This window comes from Trifolium pratense, linkage group LG4, assembly GCF_020283565.1.
Source record: "Trifolium pratense cultivar HEN17-A07 linkage group LG4, ARS_RC_1.1, whole genome shotgun sequence".
NCBI classification, from domain to species: domain Eukaryota; kingdom Viridiplantae; phylum Streptophyta; class Magnoliopsida; order Fabales; family Fabaceae; genus Trifolium; species Trifolium pratense.
In genome coordinates this window covers 8,046,564-8,061,964 of record NC_060062.1, presented here as the reverse complement: position 1 = coordinate 8,061,964, position 15,401 = coordinate 8,046,564, and the positions used below count along the sequence as shown (strand labels likewise).

At 32.7% G+C, this 15,401-nt stretch overlaps 1 pseudogene; it reads left to right on the top strand.

The window, feature by feature from the left end:
* The window catches only part of LOC123922053, a 37,163-nt pseudogene that overhangs the window by 13,308 nt on the left and 8,454 nt on the right, over positions 1-15,401 (top strand).

Sequence of the window (15,401 nt, the reverse complement as noted above, 5' to 3'; positions counted from 1 at the left end):
CCAAATAACACAACAAATGTATGGTTTTTTTTTTTTACAATATAGAGGTACATGGTGTTGTTTCCATTTATTTATGATATTTTATTTGAGTTCAACCCTTTCTTTAGTGTAATTTTATCATTTATTGTTTATGTTTCGTTATTTTAGATTCACTCAACTTGATTTATGGACTTCAATCCAATATTTAATTAAGTTAATTTTCAATTTGTAGTTCAACTCAATAAATTTAATTAATTTAATACAAGAATATGGTGGAAGAAAAACTGAAAAACTCCCGTAAAAAAATGGTGAGACAAAAATAATAAAAATTGTCAGTTATCTCAAGAGGATTATTCTCTACAGTTACGCGTGAATGATACATTTAGTTTAAAAAAAAACAGTAAAAATTAAGTACAAAGTTGAAAATAGTTGAAAAATAAATGACATTTTTTAGAAGTTTTTTTTTTAAAAGATTTTTTGTTTTTGATATAAGGACTAATATTTTTTTTAACAAACCAAAATGAGATATATTAACATAGAAAACCTCCCCAACACAAGACGTACCGAGGTAGACTACAAAAGTTTACAAAGAGTCAGAGAAACAAAACCATAAACAAATCACACAAGAAAGATATAATAAGAAAGATATGACTTTCATTCTTATGAGATTTTTCTATGCGGAAGAAAATTATTGGAGAAAAAAAGGACTAAAATATTATGTTGTCTATTTTTTTTAAATAATTTTACGGGTTATATTCAAATTAATACGGGAACCTAATTTTTTTGGATATATCTACGGGTCTTATATTTTTACTCATATATTAGTAAAGTTGTTTATTTTTTTTTATAATTTTACAAGTTATAGTCATATATTAATATGGGGACATAATCTTTCGTGTGAATTCTACGGGACCTATGTTTTTCGTTTTTTTTTAGACTAACAACAAACAATATTCATTTATTCAAGTAAGTAGAGTACGTGTGAATCTGCACTGAATCTGAATCGGAGTAAATCTACAAATCTGAACAAAACAAACATTGTACTACAACGGAATTAAACCGGACACCGTACCAAGACGCGAACTCAAGACTAAAAAACTCTGCACTAAGACGGGATTAAAACAACATCAGACAAGAACAACAAAAGAAAACTCAAATGAAACATAAGAATGTGTGAAAAATCACTTATTTAAATAAAAAATAAATATAAAACAATCAAAAAGGGGTGATTTTAGATCAAAATTGATCCAAAATTACCCCTCATTGAAAGATGAACAAGAATAAAAAGCAAAAAGTAGGGTTTACTATGTTGTTGTTGTGGGGCGGCTATGAAAAAGCAAAAAGTGGCATATATTTTTCCTCTTATTAATAAGTTTTCATGTTCTTTAATAATTTATGTAGAACTATATATATTTATACTCATCAATTAATAAGATAACCTTTTTTTTTATTTGTACGAGACTTATAATTTTAATCATATATTAATAAAGTTGTTTATTTTTTTATAATTTTACGGGTTATACTAGATCAAATATTAATACAAGGACTTAATTATTTTGTTCATTTTTACGAGCCATATTTTTTTTTATTAATATATTAATAAGGTTGCTCATTCTTGACATATATTTATACTCATACATTAACAGAAGGATATAATCTTTTGTGTGATTTCTGCGGTGCCTGTGTTTTTTTTTTTGAACAAACTAAAATGAATTTTATTATTAATAATGAGTCCTGATTGACACAAGGTGTGCCAAACAAAACAACAACAGTTTATATCATACACGTACGCAGGGCCTATGTTTTTACTCTTATTAATAAAATTTACAGTTTTTAACTATTTTTTGTGAACTTAAATTTATACTCATATATTAATATACGATAACCTGATCTTCTATGTGGTTTATGCGGGACCTATGTTTTTTACTCATATTAATACGATTAATACGTTTGTCCGTTCTTTTATAACATATACGGAACCAATAAAATACTCATATATTAATACGGAAACTTTTTTTTGTGATTTATACGGGGCTTATACTTTTATTTATATATTAATTAAGTTGCCTATTTTGTTTTACAATTTTACGGGTTATACTCATATTTAATACGGTGACCTAATTATTTTGATGATTTTTGTGAGACCTATATTTTCACTAACATATTAACAAGGTTACCTATTTTTAATAATTTTAAAAGGATATATTTATACTCATATATTTAATACAGAGACCTAATTTTTTTTTGTGATTTTTCAACACCTATGTTTTTACTAATATATTAATAAGGTAGCCTATTTTTTTTCTTCATAATTTCTACATTATCTATATTTATATTCCTAAATTAATACGGAGACCTAAAATTTTTTTGTGATGGTTTTACCATTATTCTTTTTCTATTTTTTTTACAAAATATTATATCCTTTCATCTTACCAAGTGAGGAGCGGCAACGCCGCGACTCCCGTGCGGACGCACGGGTGTCCTGCTAGTTTATGTAAAACAACGTTTTAAGATGACCCATTTAAATCAATTTTTTATTTGAAGCTTTTATAAAAAATAAAAAAAAATTGTTAAAAAAATTTTAACAAACAAACAATACAATATAAAAATTATTTAAAAATAAACAAAATAAAACAAACGTATTCTTAATCAATTCAAAATATTCTCAACCCTCTATTTCTTTATTATTCATTGAATCAATCATTGGATTTTTCATCATGTATTCATTAGTGGAACTATTTGCAACTTGCCCATCGTAGAAGCATCCAAGTTGTAATATATAATAAAGGCCAAAGTCTATGAGATAAGTAATTTTTTATTTGAGATTTTTCTATTCATATTCAAAAGAGTTTGTCCTCATCATTTCATTTTAGTTGACTTCTTGTGCAATATCAGATTCACTTTGAGAAACTTTCATTAAATCCATCAATGTCTTCCTTCACTACTAATCCAAAGAGGAAACGCTTTGATGTGTACTTGAGTTTCTGTGCCATAGATTCTTCTTCTTTTGTTTTGCAACTCTGTAGGACTCTTAGTTCATACGCTGGAGTTTCCGTTTTCTGGGACGGTGAGAGGCACAGAAGTGGAGATCAAGAAATATCAACCTCATCTCTGAATGTAATTGGAGACTGTAGAGTTGCTGTAATCGTATTTTCAAGAAATTATGCAAATTCAAGATATTGTCTTCGAGAATGGGAAAAAATAACCAAATATAGCCGAACCACAACCGGTCTTAATGTACTGTTTGTGTTCTATGATGGTGTGTATCCCTGTAATGGAAGATTACGGAGCGGTATGTTTGGAGAGGCTTTTCATAATTTAGTGGATAGAATCTCTAAAGAAGAAATCTCTCATGAGAGGGATAAATTCATGAGTTGGGTGGAAGCTATCAGTAATAAAGCTTTAAAATATTCAGGATCAAGATATTCAGAACGCAAATCCTTATACAGGTAATTTTAAAGTTCAAATTTGCTTTGTTTCAAATTTGATTACTCTATCTTATAGCCTTTTTAATACTTTCATTTTTCACATATATGAAGGATCCGCTAATTGTTACTTGTGTATTGAATTAATATTTCAAAGCATTTTATAAGATTTTATTTTTATGATAACACAATCTTGTGGCATTCAATCAATTTTTTTATAAAGAAGGCGGTAGAGTGTAATTTGGTGCAAAGTAATTTTTTATAAAGCATCCATGTGTTTTTGACAAGGAGAATTTAAGCACTGACTTACCACATTAACTGCAAAAGAAATATCTGGACAGTGAATGTGAGATAGTTTAGTCTACCAACCAATCTCCTATATCTCTCCTGAATCTGATATAGGGTCCCCTTGATTGGTTAGGAGATGAATTCTGATTTCTCATCTCCTAAGACACTTGGTAGTTTGTATAGTATTAATTAGGTTTATATTTATGAAGAAAAGGATAAATATTTTCTTTACATGTTTTGATTTGATTATTATTCCTCATTTCTTTTGATCTATGCATATGTTGGAATTGTTATACATATAATCATCTCTAGCTTGTTCATATATATTATAACAGGAATGAAAGTGAATATATTAGCAATGTAGTTGAACGCGTTACTCATGTGATAAACAAGAAGAGAGACTTGTTCAGTGCTTCCTATACAGCAAGTGTAAAATCTGGTGTGCAAGATGTGATTCAACTATTGAAACAATCAAAATGTCCTCTACTGCTAGGGATATGGGGGATGGCAGGGATAGGTAAATCAACCATTGGAAAAGACATTTATGATCAAATTGGTCCTTATTTTGAGGATAAGAGCTTCATAGATGTGAGCATCATAGATGTCAGAACTGTTCGGGGAAAAAGTAATCTTCAAGTGTTTTTACAAGACCATCTTTCTTTTGATATTGGTAAGGAAACTGAAAAAATCGTACCTACAGTTGAATCAAGAAAAGTGATATTAGAACAGAGTCTTCAACATAAAAGGGTACTTCTTATACTTGACAATGTTGATAAATTGGAGCAGCTAGATGCTTTGTGTGGTAGTCGTGAATGGTTCGGGGAAGGTAGCAAAATAATCATCATGACAAGAGATAGGCATCTACTTAATGAGCACGGAGTTGACCATATATATAGAGTGAAAGAACTGGACGAAAGTGAATCGCTTAAGCTTTTTAATTTTGATGCATTCAGCCAAGAAGTAACTCCTGGAGAAAATTATGGTGAACTTTCTAGACAGGTAGTTGCTTATTCTGAGGGATTGCCTCTTGCTCTTAAATCCCTTGGGGGGTTTTTGCATGGAAAGGAAGTACTTGAGTGGAAAGGTGTGTTGAGGAGTCTCGAAAGATTTTCCATTCCAGTTCCACGACTACTAAAAGCTCTAGAAATAAGTTTTAGAGATTTGAGTTATGATGAGAAACAAGTATTCCTTGATATAGCATGCTTCTTTATCGGGAAGGACCAAAATGATGTACTCCAAACATTAAATAGAACAACACAACTCCCAGCTCTTCAAATAAGCCTCCTTGAAGACAAGAGCCTTTTAACCATTGATGAGAATAACAAGCTTCAAATGCATGTTCTGCTACAAGCCATGGCAAAAGATATCATTAAGAGGGAATCAAGTAATAAGACTAATCAGGTGAGTGGTAGTAATACATATATGATTTTGAGCCTAGCACGGCTTTAGGTATCATCAATATATGGTTTCTTAGTTCCAAAATATATGACGGAAAAGGAAGCAAATTAACATTAATGAAAATCAGTTTGATAAAATTTGGTTTGATAATCATTACAAGAACATTGCAAACTATTAGTAAGAATGTGAATTGAAACTTAGTAACAAAATAAATTGTAGATAACCTCATAGTTGTCGATGTATCGGTAGCATTAAGAATTTTAGCTACCGTAGTACCGTATATCTAAGCTGTAATTTTCGTTTTTACTTTCTTTTGATGTTTCAGCCAAAGATGTACGATGTGTTCTTGAGTTTCAGAGGGGAAGACAGTCGTCCAAAGTTCATCTCACATCTGCATTCCTCTCTTCAAAATGCGGGGATTCTTACTTTCAAAGACGATGACGAGATTGAAAGAGGAGATCAAATCTCAACCTCATTGTTGCGAGCAATTGGACGGTCTAGAATTTCTATTGTTGTTTTGTCTACAAATTATGCCAATTCAAGATGGTGTATGCTAGAGTTGGATAATATAATGGAAATTGGCAGAACTAGGGGTCTGGTGGTTGTGCCAGTATTCTACGAGGTAGATCCCTCAGAAGTACGTCATCAGAAAGGCCAATTTGGGAAAAAATTTGAAGATCTTATATCAAGAATCTCAGTGGATGAATCTACAAAGAGTAATTGGAGAAAAGACCTCATTGATATTGGTGGCATAGCAGGGTTTGTACTCATAGATTCCAGGTTATTTGAATTTTCTCTTACAATATTGTTTGTGATGCTTTGATGTAATAAACACCAGTTTCTTTTAAAATTATCATTTTTAAAATTTTCAATAGGTCGTTTTTTTTTTTTAAATAATTACAAAATCTAAAATTTGATTGCAATAAAAAACTATCTTGAATAATTTTAATTGAATAACTCACAAATTTACAAAACTAAAGGATATGGTGGGTTTATACTACAACAAAGTTATGAGAAGGAGAAGAATATTTGAGATTTAATATTATTCCTCCAATATATTACAACTAATTATAACTTATAAATATGCACTTTTGGCTTGTTCAAAAAAAACTTATAAATATGCACACACACTTGCATATACTTCTCCCTCTTCTTTTGGTAAGCATATGATTGTGCAATTGATTGTGCACCTTATCATTCGTTCATATTTTATAGGAATGAAAGTGCTGATATCAAGAATATTGTTGAACATGTCACCCATTTGCTAGATAGGATAGAGTTATTCGTTGCTGAACATCCAGTGGGTGTAGAATCTCGTGTGGAAGCTGCAACTAAGCTACTAAACATCAAAAAATCAGAAGATGTTTTAATTCTAGGAATTTGGGGAATGGGGGGTACGGGTAAAACAACGATTGCCAAAGCCATCTACAATCATATTGGGAGCCAGTTTGAGGGGCGGAGCTTTCTTCTGAATATAAGGGAATTTTGGGAGTCATATACTAATCAAGTTTCACTGCAGCAACAGGTACTTTGTGATGTTTACAAAACTTCGACATTCAGGATACGAGACATAGAATCAGGGAAAATTATATTGAAGGAAAGACTTGCCCAGAAAAGGGTACTTGTTGTGCTTGATGATGTGGATGAATTAGACCAAGTAAAGGCTTTGTGTGGAAGCCGCGAATGGTTTCGTCCGGGAAGTAGAATAATTATCACCACAAGAGATATGCATCTTCTTAGGTCATGTAGAGTTGATCGAGTACATGCAATAAAGGAAATGAACGATAGAGAATCTCTTGAACTTTTCAGTTGGCATGCATTCAAGCAACCAAGTCCAATAGAAGATTTTGCTATACATTCAACAGATGTGATTGCTTATTCTGGGAGATTGCCACTAGCACTTCAAGTTCTTGGGTCCTATTTGTCTAATTGTGAAATAACAGAGTGGCAGAGAGTTTTGGAGAAACTCAAACGTATTCCCCATGACCAAGTTCATAAGAAGCTAAAAGTAAGCTTCGATGGTTTAAAAGACGTTACAGAGCAACAAATATTTCTTGATATAGCTTGTTTCTTTATTGGGATGGACCAAAATGATGTAAAAAAAATATTAAATGGGTGTGGGCTTTTTGCTGATATTGGAATTAAAGTCCTTTTTGAGCGAGCCCTTTTAACTGTTGACAATAAGAACAAGCTTAGAATGCATGATATGTTAAGAGACATGGGAAGACAAATAATTTATGAGGAATCACCATTGGATCCTGAAAAGCGCAGTAGGTTGTGGCGTAGTGAGGAAGTAGTTGATATGTTATCTAATGCTTCTAATCTTAAGGTAATTACTAATTAGAAAAGTTTTTGTATGCTTTATATAGGATGAGAACCAAACATTGATGAATCAATTATTTACATTCATTTGGATTTTTAATTTTCACATGAACATTAATATCATTCATTCTTTTTTTTAGTGTTTGTTAATTATGTGTTTCAAATGTCAAAAGTCAGCTGTCAATCATCTGATTTTTTTAATTTCAGGGAGCAGAAGCTGTCAAGGGTCTGGCTTTGAAATTTCCAAAAGAAAATATAGTTAGTCTGAATACCAAAGCATTTAAGAAGATGTATAAACTCAGATTGCTTCAACTTGCTGGGGTGAAACTTAAAGGAGATTTTAAACATCTTTCCGGAAATCTAAGATGGTTGTCCTGGCATGGATTTCCATTAACTTACATTCCTGCAGAATTTCAACAAGGAAGTTTAGTTTCCATCGAATTGAAATATAGTCATCTTAATCTCACGCAAATGTGGATGAAGAACAAGGTACAAATTTTATTTAGTACAAGAGTTGGTTGGATAAATTTGTGCGGCCAGAATGCTGCAACAAATAGAAAGAGATGAATATGATTGTGCAATTACTCTAAAGTGTGTTTGAATACTAACCTACAAGCATATCATTCAATGATAGTTTACAGAAAAATAGTTCCCTAACTACCATTTGTACTTTAGTAAAAAAAAACTACCATTTGTACATAAGAGCAGAAATGATTAGAGTTTTGATTTTGGCACAAATTTAGATCATAATACATTAATTCATAATTAAATACATCTAATCATATAAGAACACGTCCTATCAAGTTGAGCCTCAAATCCTTGAAGAGACACACACCTTTTAGGTGCTTATGTTGATTCTATCATTTTGGAAATCTCTCACAATAGTATCAATTTGAGTTGAGAAGTATTGAGTAAAGCATTATTTTTTTAAAAGAAATAGAGTATCATGTTCTGAAGCATGACTTTGTGTCTTTGATTTTTATGTTTAGTAAATAGTATCATGGTTTAATAAATAGTGAGCATGACATAACTTCATATGTGTAATATTATCTGGTGTCTATTTCCGCAAATCATGTAACGCGTATTTTACACGCATGTAAAATGTTTCATGTCTATTACACATTACTAACAACGGTTAAAGCAGAGTAATTTGTATATACAAACACTTTCATAAACTAAAACAATTAAAATTATCACTTAAACAAATTATATATTAGCTCCAAAAACTTCAATACTCAAAGCAAAATCAATATGGATATAACCATTAAACAGTTTTCAGGAATCAACAAAGTTAAATCTAAAAACTAAGTGATTGGTATTTGATACATGGCAGTGTCAAAGTTCAGTCGATAATAGCCATTCTTCCAAATTACAATCCAATATAGTATTTTTCTAAGATTTTCTTACTATTCTCTTATGGTTTTATTGTCATGCAGGTGCTAGAGAATCTAAAAATTCTTAATCTTAGTCATTCACAGGATTTGATAGAAACCCCAAACTTTTCATATATGCCTAATCTTGAAAAGATAGTACTCAAAGACTGTCCAAATTTGTCCGCGATCTCCAAGAGCATTGGATCTCTCGATAAACTTCTTCTAATAAATTTGACAGACTGCATAGGTCTTCGGAAACTTCCGAGAAGCATCTATAAATTAAAGTCTCTAGAAACTTTGATTCTTTCAGGATGCTCCAATATTGACAAATTGGAGGAGGATTTGGAACAGATGGAATCATTGATTACCTTGATTGCGGATAAGACTGGTATAACAAAAGTGCCATTTTCAATAGTAAGATTGAAAAGCATTGGATATATTTCTTTAAGTGGCTTTGATGGATTTTCTCGTGATGTATTCCCTTCTATCATTCAGTCTTGGATGTCTCCATCAAATAATGTTATATCCCTAGTTCAAAAATTTGTGTCCATGTCATCACTTGGTACTTCCAAAGACCTTCAAAAACTTCGAATTCTTTGTGTGAAGTGTGGTTCAGATCTACAACTAACTCAAGGTATAGCAAGATTTTTGGATGTATTAAAAGCCACAATTTGTCAGAACTCGGAAGCAAGTGCAAGTTCAACATCACAGGTCTTTGATATTCATGCTTCTCCCCTAATGGATGATTCCGTTGGTCAAGTTTGCACTTCAGGGTCAAAGAATCACTTGAAATCTCTCATAATTCAAATGGGAACAAAATGCCAAGTCTCCAATATTGTTGAAGACGGTGTTTTACAGGTTTGAATATCTCTTCCGCGTATTTAGTTTTTCAAAAAGGACACAAGAATTTTGGTTGCTGCCAGAAATTATATTTTTCTAACAAATTATTTCGCCCTTAATTTGAATCAGACACAAATTTAATTCTTAAAGTTTTTAAACTCATTTTACATTAGTAATATGTGTAATGGGTATGAACTGTGAACAACTCCATGATTAAGTCACACATAATTGAAGTCTAGAAGTAATTTAGAAGCAAAGTATATTTTTAAAGAAAAAAATACCTTTTTTAGATATCATTTCATATATCTTAAGTAGGGATGCTAAAATAAATTGTACTTAGATGAAGAACTTTTTTTCATTGGATCTGAATTTCTAATTCAAGCCATTTAAACATTTGTTCATTTTACAGACTGCAGATGGGACTTGTGATTCATTTTTGCTCCCCTGTGACAATAATTCTGAATGGGCAACCTTTAGTTGCAAAGGTTGTTCGGTAATATTTGATATCCCAACAATGAAGGGGCGAAACCTGAAGAGTATGATGTTGTTCATTGTCTATTACTCTTTCCCAGAAAACATAACATCAGAAGGTTGTCAAGGTCTGTTGATCATAAATTACACAAAGAGAACAATTCAGGCCTATAAAAGAGATACACTAACCTCTTTTGGCCATGAAGATTGGCATACCATAACATCAAATCTAGAACCAGGTAACAAAGTAAAGGTTATGGTTGTTTTTGGAGAAGGTTTCATTGTTGACAAAACTACTGTATCTCTCTTATATGATGAACCAGTTGACAAAGAAATGGAACGGTTTCCTGTAGTAGACGAGGAATATGTTATTGTTTCTGGAAATGACAATAATAATGTTACTGTTTCTGGTGCTGATAATGAAGTCAACAATCAGTTTGGAGAGGGAACGGTGAAGCATTTGCAGTTAACTAGGCACACAGATGGGTGGTATGCTGATGTCGCGGGACCGGTACAGTTTCTACTGTATGACCTTGACCGGCCTGCAGAGGCAGTAGCTGAGGAGATTTGTGCAGCTAAAGCCGAGGGTGAGCAGCAGGTTTCTCTACCCGATTGTCAGCCTAATCTGCTAGCAGCAGCAACACCTGAGACCATTGGACCGGTTCTAGGAGCTCAGATTTTGGATGCCCTCAAAGAGCTCAGGGCTGATTTTGCCAGACAAGATCAGACAGTTACTGCTAGGTTGAATGCATTAGAGGTGAGATTAGAGGAGCTTGAGGATGTCATTTCCCAGATACCGCGTGGGTTGAGTTCTATCCTTAGGTTTCTTTCAATGTTGCTCTTCATTTTTTTGTTTTGTTGGTTTCTTTTTCTATAATTAAGGATATTAGTATTCTACACCCTAGGTTCTTTTAGTTGTACTTGAACCTTTTGATCTTATGATATCAATTATTTCTATTCATACCAGTTTCAGTGTTCTATCGTTATTTAAATTATTAATATTGTGTTTCCAAATTCGAATAGTATTTACAATTCATTCCGGCGTTCTGTTTATCCTATGTCCTTTCACTGTGCATTTCACATTGGAAGTTATATGAATCTTTTATAGGTACTTTTATTTTATAAGAATCATTGATGTTTTATAGGCATTTTTTTTTTAGAACTTTTCAAATATTGAAAGGACAAATGATATGCTTCCTTTTTATACTGCAATGGATTAGGCGACAAAGGATGTCTGTTAGATGTGTATCCTGATAATAGATAGTACTCCTCTTTGTTTTCATGATTCATTATAGTCATTCACTGATAATGTGTACTAATAAAAGGATGTGCTTGACATTATCCGGCCACATTGTGAGGCTGGTATGGTTTGGTGACCGCGACACGTGTACTAATGAGATGGACAATAAATGGAAGCATTATGCAGATTGTTTTAGTCGATAACGCTTCTAGAGGACTTTGTGTAACATATTCAAGAAAGTGCCTTGATGGATACCTCACATGCTTCCAGAAGATTTCAAAGTCGGGCCTCGTCCCTCCTAGGATGTTAGTGAGGGAACCTGTTAGGATATTCATGGGATTTTGGAGGAGGAACTTGTCTATGCATGCTAGACTTGAAGGACACTGAAACCACAAAACACTAATGCTTAAAGGGAATTATAAGGATAACTTGGTGACTGAGGCAATGAGTGAGGGAGTGGAGTTATGGAGGTCAGTGGTCCGATTCTCACTTTCAGCAAAATTAACAAAAACTAACAATACTAATTATTAACATAGTCTATTTAAATAAAATAAACAAAAAACTAATAATGCCTAAATCATGACTAACTAAACAGAACATGCTAGACTTGAGAAGGGAACCGAAACCACATCTTCAAAAAGCCCTCAGAGGAGGCATTGTATTTAACTAGCCAAACTACACAATCATTTGTGTAGAGTCCCACATTGAATGAAATAAGGCTATGCATATAATTGAGATATATAGATCTCCTTAGACTAGAGAAACAACCACATATACCATATCTTCAATTCCACGGATTCTGCATCAGGCTTGAAGCACACATAGTCAATAGCGGATAACATGTCATCGGATGCATCAAAGCACAGGTACCAAATGTAGAGGTGCTTCGCCAAATACCTTGAGTAAGTTATAAATGACCAGAGAGTTACATGAATCAAATATTGGAAAAACAATCTTGGTTTCTTATTAAATTTTACACAGATTATATATATTCACTAATAATGTTACGGTGTGACATCAATAGGTTTATTAAGGTTGATTTTAATGTTGTACCCTTGAGACACACAGAAATCTATTGTTGATCCACCATATGTTGCCTTTGCTGTAAGGCCAGACCCTGGAGTTTGGGAGTATGTAAGAGTGAGCTCTTAGAACCTTTCATTTGAACCTATAACATCCACATATTAGCTTAAACTCAAGGAAAAATGGCATGTCATTTCATTTCAATTTTCTTCAAATCAATAGCTGTTTGGTCAATAGTAGGTTTATGTCCAATATCTATCCTCTGTTATAACATGTGTGTTGATTATTAAGAATCCATAATTATTGTTGAGGGGACATATTTTAATGTTAGGGATTGAGAGGGGAGAGGAAAGGAGTGGAGGGATTATATATGCTGTTAAGATATATACTTGGAAGTTAGAACTTAAATTTATTTCCCCCTTTCAATAGTCTTTCTGGTTTACTTGGAAAATTGTTAGTAGTTATCTACATACTGATAATTATGTATTATTGATGAAATGTAGATATACTCAAAGGGGTAAATGGCTAGTGGATTGCGCACGAAAGCTTATTACTTACAAGGCCAACAAATCGCAGACTCAGCCCGTCACAGAGTTAAGCTTGGGAGTTAATGCTGAGGCTTTCTCTTTGCACCGCACTGTTACGAGTCCCACAATGAGTAAATATTATAATATAGCTCAATGTAGTATTTACGTCATGAGACCATTGGTAACCCACTTGGGTTGGTGCATTGGTATTGGCTTGGGACCTGAGAGTGTACTCCTCTTGAGGTCTGAGGTTTGATTCTCTCTGGTGCCAATTTGAGTGGGCTAATTTAACTTCTTAGAAAAAAAAGTTATAACCATTGGTGCTTTCATCGAGACTTGGGTTATTGGAAGATCTATGTATAGGCTGGATTAAGGTAGACCACTGAATACTGGCAACACTTACGGAACACAAATCTAAAAATGTATTTCCATAATACTGTAAAAGATACTTCCGTGATCAAATTTTCTGAAGCTTTTAAAACACTGAATAAATTGTTGTATTTATACAATTTTAATTTGTATTCACTGTTTAAATTTTTGTTTACATGTTTTAATATTTGTTTGTGATTTTAAAGGCTAATGGTCGACAACTTCAACACACAGACAATGTGCGGAAGCTGAACCAAGTACTCATGCCTGAAGTTTAGAATATCAAGAGGTCTGCATACCTGCAAATAGGTCATTTCACATCATGTTGGGTCATTTTTCGATCGAGGGTCCTAAGGATACGTCTTTTGTTGAGAGGTGGCCAAACACTAGTGTTTTCATCCCAGATCTCATAATGTTCAGAGAGGTAGGCACTAAAGCGAAATGACATACAATTTTTATATGTTTTTAGTCGTATATTATTTCCTTAAATTTGAGGTTATAGGTGTCTTGTGAATTCGGATCGAAAACCACACTAATAATGTTTTTGATGTGTGGGACAAATAAATTGAAACAACCAAAACAAAATGGATGAGCAATAATCAACAAAAGCTAAAACACAACAAAGCGATAAAGAACACGATGAAAATTGTTTATCTAATTCAGTCAAAACCGACCTACTCTCGGGGAGAGATCCTCCAATCCACTATCAAACTTCCTTCTTGATTACAAAGATTCATCACAAAAGAGTTACAAGAATTAGACTTCAACCCTAATTCTACTCTTTTCCCAAATCTCTTCTCGTGATCAAGAGATTTCAATGATAAGTGATTACAAGATGTTAGAAACACTTCCCCAACCCTAGAATATACCTAAAAGGAACCCCTTTTGATCCTAAATTGATGTTGGAGGAAGAAACCCTAATTTCTCCTCACATAATACCAGAAAATGTGACATATAAATAACACTACGCGTTTTTCCGCCCGGGGCGCAGCTTTTTCCGCCTGGGGCGCAGATTTCCGCATGTGGCATAGACTTTTCCGCCTGAGGCACCAAAACAGAAACCAGCCTCTTTTTCTGCTGCACAATTTCGCCCGGGGCACCAAAACAGCAGCCTTTGCTGTTTTTTTCCACGTTTTCAAGACAATTCCCAACAAGGTGGATGTTATAGACTCAACTGAATGGTACTTAGAGCTCACTCTTGTATATTCCCAAACTCCAGGGTCTGGCATTACTGCAATGGCAGCATACGCTAGATCAATAATACTAGCTTCCTGTTGGTTTCAAGGGGTCAACATTAAATCCACATTAATAAGCCTAATAATGTCACATTGTAAATTAACAAAACATTTATAAAGACTTTAAGCCATTTCTTAAATTTTAAAGGGTGATGTTAAATAGTGTCCTTAAATAATAGTTAAAAAAACAAAAATAAAAACAAAAGTTTTAAGTAAAAAAATCCATTTTTAAAAATTTAAAGCATTAAATACACTACTTTCAAAATTTTATTAATATTTTTATTTCTATAATAATGAGAGGTTTGTTAGAATATCCCTTAAAATAATTACTACAGTTAATCAATGTTATTTCTTCGGTTTTTCATCGTTGGACCTATTTGCAACTTGCCATCATCTAGAAGTGTACTAGTAATATATTATACTTTATGAGACGACATTTGACTTGTTTGAGAAGTCTAAGACAATTTTTTTTCCATTAATATATTTAATTAGCGCTCGTGACAGGGACATGAGGCACCGAATAAACATTTTCTAATAAAAACTTGCATCTAAAATAATAAATAAAATTCTCTCTCCGATCATTATTATAAACAAAAAATCACTTTTTAGTTTCATAGATAAACAGATGTATCTTACCTATATTATAAATTAACTACAATATTTTTCAATAAACCTAAAAAATTGATTTTTGTTTATAACTATGATCGGAAGGAATACTTTTTAATACTCACATGTAACTCATCCTTATTGAGAATGGGAACATACACATGGATTCACATGAGTTGTCTCTTCTCCAAGCTACTAGAAGAAGGGCTTTTGAGTCAATTGAAAATTTTAAAATAATTTTAGTTTATTTCTATTATTTTGATAAGAAAATAATTTTCTTCTATTTTGAATGAAAAATTATTAGT